General features: G+C 40.5%; 1 pseudogene; it reads right to left on the reverse strand.

The window, feature by feature from the left end:
* Positions 1-387: 387 nt before the first annotated feature.
* LOC141465931 (actin-related protein T2-like) lies at positions 388-1,793 on the reverse strand (annotated as a pseudogene).
* Positions 1,794-7,843: the final 6,050 nt, after the last annotated feature.

Consider the following 7,843-nt stretch of genomic DNA (forward strand, 5'->3'; position numbering starts at 1 on the left):
TGCATTACACTCACTGTGCTATACCAGTAATCATCAAATGTTGGTCTGCAGAGCAGCAGCTTCAGAGAGGCTAGAGTGAGCTTTTGCCTGTGACCTGGCTGCTCTCAAAGTGAACAAATGGTTGAGGCTTACCAGTGTCACCTGCCAGCAGATCACAATCTCCTTGAAGACCTTCAGAGAAAGTATTCCATTAACTTGCAGTTGAATAAAATATTAAAAAGTACATGTTTATTCTGTCTGGTAAACAGACATTGACAATGTACCGTTGGGATGCTCCCGAGGGTCAAATCCCAGATGCAGCCCAACAGCTGGAAAAGCAGTCTCCAGGGGAACAGCTATAATCAAACAGAGAGGATAAAAGTGTTCATGACATTGTGAGACACTTCTTCATAAGCAGCAGCTGCAGAGGGGCCACGATGACTTTCTGGATAAGAAGTCTATGTCATACTTCATGATGTTGTTGAAGATCATTTTGTGCACACCGGGAACTTCAACTCCAATATTTGTAGGCACAAAAAGGGGCTCAGGTGCACGAAGGAACTGGCTGCCCATCTGAATGATATTGTTGTCAGGCAGCCTGTATTCTTTCATGATTTCTTCTGACTTTGCTTTCATTTCTTGGATGGGGTCTTAAGCTACATATCACAACTTCTCTTTGATGTCTCTCACAATTCCCCTTTCAGCTGTGCTAACAAAAGTGTGAGACAGCATGGGGTAAACAGTATCCTTCATATATGGGGACACTGTGGACACCACCATATTGTCTCTGTGCTGTTCATGACTATTCCAGTAATATGGGCTGATGCATAAAGTGTCAGAGTTGCCTGGACTGCAATGTGCATAGCTGGCACCATGAAGCCTTTGAACGTGATCTCCATCATTGCTGTAGTTTAATCCAGCAGGCATCTAAACACCACGCAGCTCTTCGTTTACTTTCCCTCTGCAGTGGAATGGGGGACAGAATCGGAAAAAAGGTAAAACTCGTGGGTTGAGACAGTTTAATAGGACAGAAAAAGAAGGGAAAGTAATAATAATGGTAAACAAGATATAAAACAAATGATGCACAATTCAATTGTTCACTACCCGCCGACCGATGCCCAGCCCGTCCCCAAGCAGTGGCTGCCTTGCCCCAGCCAACTCTCCCCAGCTTTGTATGTTGAGCATGATGTCACATGGTATGGAATATCCCTCATCCAGTTTGGTCAACTGTCCTGGCTGTGTCACCTCCCAGCTTCTTGTGCACCCCCAGCCTCCTCACTGGCAGGGTAGTATGAGAGGCTGAAAAGTCCTTGACTTAGTGTAAGCTCTGCTCAGCAACAACTAAAACATCAGCGTGTTAAGGAAATTATTCTCATCCTAAATCCAAAACACAGCACTATACCAGCTACTAGGAAGAAAATTAACACTATCCCAGCCAAAACAGGGACAGTCATTTTTTTTCCTGGTTTGCAGAGGATTGAGGCGGGTTTCAGTCAGCAGTACTAGCCTTTCACTGGCTTTGATTCTCAGCTCATACTCACAGACATGTCTCCAGATCCTTTCCATATCATCCCAGCATGTAATTATGCCATAGTCAATTGGATAATTCAGAGACAGGACCCCTGTTTTGGACTGAGCTGCTTCTCCAGTGTAACATTCTTTCTGTCCAGCTCCTAGCACTGTAGCTTTGACTTTTGAGTGACCATCAGTTCCTGTGACCTTGGGCCACAGTCACCTGCGATATCCACTTTGAATAACCCAGACCCATTGTTAAAGATTACAGCTGGGACAGCCAAAACACTGGGGTCAAACATTCTTCGTAGAGTTGATGGCTCCTCAGATTGGCTCCCTGGCACTGTTTGCCCATTCTCCCTTTACAGGCTGGTCATCAGTGCTAGGGAAATCTTCTCGGGGGCGTACAGCTTGCTGTTTCTAACATGTCTGTCCGCAACTACCGCACAATGGCCAGCGATAAAATAATATATTTTCCCAGCAAGTTATCTGATTCCAGGAGCTTCCCTGGATATGGCCAGCATAGCTTCTCCGTGTCTCTAGCCAGAGGACTATCAGTTCACCAAGTCTGATCCACAGGTCATGGACCATCAATGTTTCCCTGTAATGAGCCTGCGAGCATATTTTTCCTTAGAATAGAAAAGCACGTATTGCAAAATGCATGATGACAATTGTTAAATTTTTCGCATGTGCCTCTGGCTTAGCTAAGACTCTATAAAATATTGCTAAGAGTGGTGAAGAATAGGACAATTTTGCCTCCCTGTAGGTATTAACTGGATTACAAGTTTGCCTTTCTGAATACCATCTGTATTGGAAGCAGACCTTTTCAACTGAATCCTTTGTGATCCTTTATAGGAAACTACTAAAAATAAATAGGTAGAACTACGTTTGGAACTGTTTATGGCATTCTGTAGTCCTTTTTTCCTGTCCTTGTTACTTAAAGTCTGTTTTTTGGTAAAATCAAAAACGTGAAATAATAATTTCTGCCTCATGCTGGTTTAAAAAACCTTGACAACTTTAAGCAGTGCTTATAATACCTTCTAGTGCAAAGAAATTCCTTCCCCTAATTAATCTATATCCTAGACTGCTGACAAGCTGACCTGCCTGCAAATAAAGAGATGCACAGATGTTTTCCTTCCATGCTTCCATTTTCCATTCAGCACTTTGTTGAGAAGTACAAACTCTTTTTTTGAAGTTTGTTCAGAAGGATTAAAAATATCCTGGATCTTCTTAACTGATGCCCGTTTCAGGGGAAACCCCATTTGGATTTTTTTTTTTTAATTTTGCTTCAAGAGAAGATTTCCCAAAAAAGGGAATTTCTATAGCTTTGAATCCAATCAGGTCTGGCAATCCAAATCAGTTTACAGAGAAAATTTCCTAAAAAAGGAATAAAAAAAACACTCTATAACTTCAGTTTGAATTCTTGGCTTCCAGAGTGTAATTGCTTCTTCTTGTAGCCCTAAATCCAGGGCAGCTTCGAAGCAAGGGTTGTTTCTATTAAATTTAATTACTTTTTCCTGCAACTCTCATGGCAAAGGCACTAGCTACTAAATGAAAGTAGCCATGAATTAGAGACAGATTCCAAACAGAGATCTATATTAAACAGAAATTTAAAGTCTAAGGAAATAACATCCTTGTACAGAGATAAAAAAAAGCCATCTAACAAGAGATCAGCTATGTGTATGTTATTCCCATTTTGCTTAGGTTCCAGATGTGTTTGTGTTAAATGCCACTCTATACAATTTAGCAATTTCTCTAATCCTCTTAATATTTGTGTACATATATTTCAGTGTGGCACACTTGTTTTCATGCATGCTTCTATATTAGTGTCAACAGGTGTCCTAGTCATTTAAGAGGTTTTTACATGCATCACACTAGAAGCCCCATTTAATCCTGCATGGTCTGCATGCAGCTTGCAGTGAAACACTCCATTTTGAACATGATGTTGAGCATTAAAACAAGGGAATATTGACTGTGATTATTAAAAGGCAGTTCAACCTAGCCGCAGGAATGCTCATCTGTTCCCTCATATTGGTTCTGTCGTAAATCACCTTAGAAAGGGCATGTGCGAATTAACGTTGCTACTATAGGGATTGTAATAAGTGAAATTACTGTTTGTGTTTAGCTGAAGTACTGTAAATTGAACTCACAAAAGAGACAATATGAGACATCAAAAATTTCGCATGCTTACCTGGCGATACAGCTTACACTGATATGACAAGATCTCATTCAAGAGGGGAAAGATAGCTCATTTTCTGAGAACCAGTCTGTCTTTGGCCTTTGATGTTTGCCAGAGGCTGTCAGCTGTGGAAACACACATGAGGAACTGGTCTGAGACGAGCAATTAAATTCCACATGAGCTGCTAACATCTTGACTAGATAGTATCCAGTGTTTGTCACCTCTTAATGGAATGGAATATGAACTCAAAGCTGAGAGGCACACTGGAAACACAGTAATAACATAATTCCCACAACATATCAAACCTAAATGAGCTCTGTCCCACCGACATTGGATTGTGAAAATTCATAGATAGTTGAACATGTTTTTTATAGGCCAGTCTTTCTTGCTTCAAATATCAGTGCTGAGCACAGATTTTCACTTACCAGCTTATGCATGTCTTTTTGCTTTTATTGACTGTTGCCTGCACAGAACTGACTCCCCCAGGCAACAATTCTATGACTCTGTGTCTGCATATGGATGTGTGGGTACCTGTGTGCTAAAGAGAACAATGAAAATACAGTTGCAGTGAAAAGGATTTCTGGAATTTACACAAAAAAGAGTTTGCTGGGAAATATTCTTCTCCTGATGGTTTACTATCTGAAGACATGGAGGTCAGTTTTTGAAAGAAACAAAGCGCATCACAAGTGCAATTTAATTAAGAAATTATGATTCCAATTTATAAACAAATGTTTCCACTACCAGATACGAGTTGTTTCTCATATAAAGAATGTAAACCTACTCTCTTCATTTCTTCTCTTTAGTTTAGCTGTTAGCCAGTGGAAGCTAAATCAGTTCAAGCATTTGGAGACTGAGAGGTCTGAAAAATTCCTTGAAATAAACATCTCCCTGAATTTTACTTTACTTGAATGAATATATTGTAGGTATGTTTTGACTCTAATGTTGAAAGATAAAGCAAATCATACCGAAAGTATCTTAAGACCTCACCACCTGCACCTGAGAGAAGCTCAGCATCACCGCAACAAAGCAATAGACACAGATAGGCACAGTGCAGTGGGGCTTACAGCAGTCAGCAGTAAACATTAAGCTTGCTCATAGGCATTACCATAAAATTGGGAACTATCAACCAGAACTTTGGCACTTCTCTAAATCATTGACTTAGCTATTCAAGTAAAACTGAGTTTCACCATCCCAACTTCTGTCTTCTCATCCACGGTTGAATCTGTCCTTCAGCTGTGAGGGACTGTTGCTCTGTCCCTGCAGAGTAGGCGTGATTAGAGAGGACACCTGAGGTACACCTTTGATTTCTCTCCCAGGCTCATGAAAGCACTAAACTCCAGGTGCCCTACTTCTTCAGCAAGTGCACTAACCACCAAGCTACTGTATATACTAAGGTCAGGCCACCACTTGCTCCTCTAGTGGCCAGGTTTTGGAATGAAACTGTGTCATGCTCTGGGCTTTCATCAGTAGGGATGACTCGTTTATGATTGTCAAACAGATTTAAGCTTGAGATAAGTACTGAGACATGCCATTTAACTGCTTTGGGGTATGTTCATTGACACAATATTTGACATGAAGGTGCTTTACCCATGGAGATTTGAAAGCCTACAGACTCTGCTACTGTTTAGGCTGTCTAAATAGTTATGTGGAGTTAAGATGAATAATGTACTAGGATTAAAATTACTTGAATTTTGTCTGAATCATGCTTTTGGTGGCTTTCTGTACCTTGGCCTCATGTTCAATTTTCATGACGCTTGTGGACCTGTCTACCCAGAAGTTCACAAAAAGTGGGTTTTGGGGTAACACAGCCAGTTCAGAGAGCATGCAGATGCAGTTCCTAATTGACAGCTCGACTGAATGGGATGCAACTGGAGTCTTAATTTGGCAGGTACAAGGATTTTGTAACAGGATAGAGGGAGAGGGTGCAAGTAGACAAGCACAGAGGCAGAACTCACCACTACCACTGCTGGGGATACCTTCAAACTGTATGTGGGACCCATACCTTTCTTGCTAAGCAAAACATGCCCTATTTCTCTGCAAAGTCAAGTTAAAGCAATACTGTAACTATTCGCGCATGTCTGACATGACTGGGATTTGATTGTGTCCAGAAAGAGAAAAAATAAGCAGATAAAATGAAATAAAAACAAAAATGGAGAAAGGCAAGGAGAGAAACTATTGCGCCTGTGGAGCTGGTCCAGTATTTAAAAGGAATGGAGATTCTGAGATGAAATAATTTCTGCATGTAAACTACTGTAGAGTAGTTGAGAGTGCCTGCCTGCCTCCCCTCTACATAACAGCCTTGATAACAACAGCTGATCCAACAGGAGAGTGTATGTCAACTTCCCTGTGACATCTGAATACTTTTTTTTGGGGAAAACAACCTCTAGAGCTGTAGTGGTTTTGGAAATTTACTTTAGAGAAGTAGTATTCTACTTTCAGTTTGATTGATATATATGCTTTAAACTCAGGAACTGTCTGTAGAACTGAACATTATAGTGTCTCCTGCGATTTATTCCTGCTAGGATGGTCTGTTACACCATACTCGGAGGCAGCAGATTTGGATGCTGGATTCAGATGCTGGAGCACCTTTGGATGAATAAACTGTAGAAATCACAGTAAGATGCAATCGAAGGATTTGGTGTCTGGCTTTAATAAATCATTAGCCTTCTAGAACTGTACTTGGGTAAAAAAATATATGAAGTTGTTTATTAATCAGTTACCTTTCTTTAGCCTGAAGCAAAGACATAAAGACAGAAGGAGGCTCTTAGCCTTCTGTCATATATGGCATGATCTAGAATAGAATATTCAATTACGTTTAGCAAGGTGCAGTAGATGCTATCTAATTTTTAAATATTGCTGGGCACAAAATGCAGACATGAAGGCATTTATATTAGGTATCAAGCTTAGGCAATTGCATCAACTATTAGAGAAATCTCCCTCTCCCCACTGATTTTACAAGCAAAGTCACTTCATGCTCACCTGGCTGACAGAAGACTAACTCATCAACAAACCAAACCAACCAACTAAACCAGCAACAATAAGAAAGAGAGAATGGTAATGACATTATTTTGTGTTAGTGATGAGAGATGGTCTCAGCAGCACCAGCCACAGCACCACAGAGGGTGGGTAGCCAGCTGTGAGGTTCTTCCAGGCTGCCAAAATCCAGCCTTAGCATCTTTAGTTTCCTGACCTGCAGTTCAGTAGCCACTTAAAACAGCCTAGTACAGAAAGTACAATCAACCTGCAAAAGGCTCATGAGCAGAGTAACTACACTCAGTCCATTTCAAAGTCAATGCATGTACAGTCTTTCTCCATCCAAACTAACATCCAAATATTGGTGCTTCAGCAGTCGTTGTTGGGTGTATGCATTTAGATGTGAATTTTAAGAGTCACACCGGAAAAAAATTATATAACTTTACACAAGCAAAATCAGCTACTGAAACCAAAGACTTGCTTGAGTTAATCCTGTGTAGTTTTGTTCACCTTCCCCTTAAAGAGATCTCTTTTCAGCTCTTTGTGTTACGTGTACCTCACCTGATTCTAGCTGTTCTTCGTTAATTTATCTGGCATAAGTGTAACAGTATTTCCTAAACCCTCTTGAAAGGCTGTGGAAAATGATGTTAATATGTCAGTACTTTAGATTTTATATAAAAAACATATTTAAGTCATTATGATATTGGTCTTATTACACAAGACAGATAGTAAGAGAGGTGTTCTTCACTGAGACTATGTTTAAGGCTCTACCACGTACTGCCCTAAACAAGCTGTGCACTTTTTTTTGTGATATGTTTCACTCAGTACAGTATGAGAATGACACTGTCTCCTTTCCTCCACCCATTTTCTGTGTTTCTTAGACTGTAAAGCTGTGAGAGGCAAAAAGTTTCTCTTCTAGTATATGTACAGAGAAGCAGAAACCCTGGGTGGCAGTGATACCTCCTAATTAACATAAACTTTATTATGGGTAATGTGATAACAGGGGACCCTGTTCTGGTCACACATAGGAGTGTGACAGAGCACTGTTATTAGCCTAGAAGCCAAGGTAGGTGACTTGGGCAACGGGTGTAGCTTTTTGGAAGTAAGATACAAAAATGACAGTCTGCATCTTCAGAGGTATTTTTCAGTTGATATGATATTGCAAAAGGGGGAAACCAGGAAAAATGACAGGACTTGAAA

The sequence above is a fragment of the Numenius arquata genome, chromosome 1 (assembly GCF_964106895.1).
Source record: "Numenius arquata chromosome 1, bNumArq3.hap1.1, whole genome shotgun sequence".
Classification (NCBI taxonomy): domain Eukaryota; kingdom Metazoa; phylum Chordata; class Aves; order Charadriiformes; family Scolopacidae; genus Numenius; species Numenius arquata.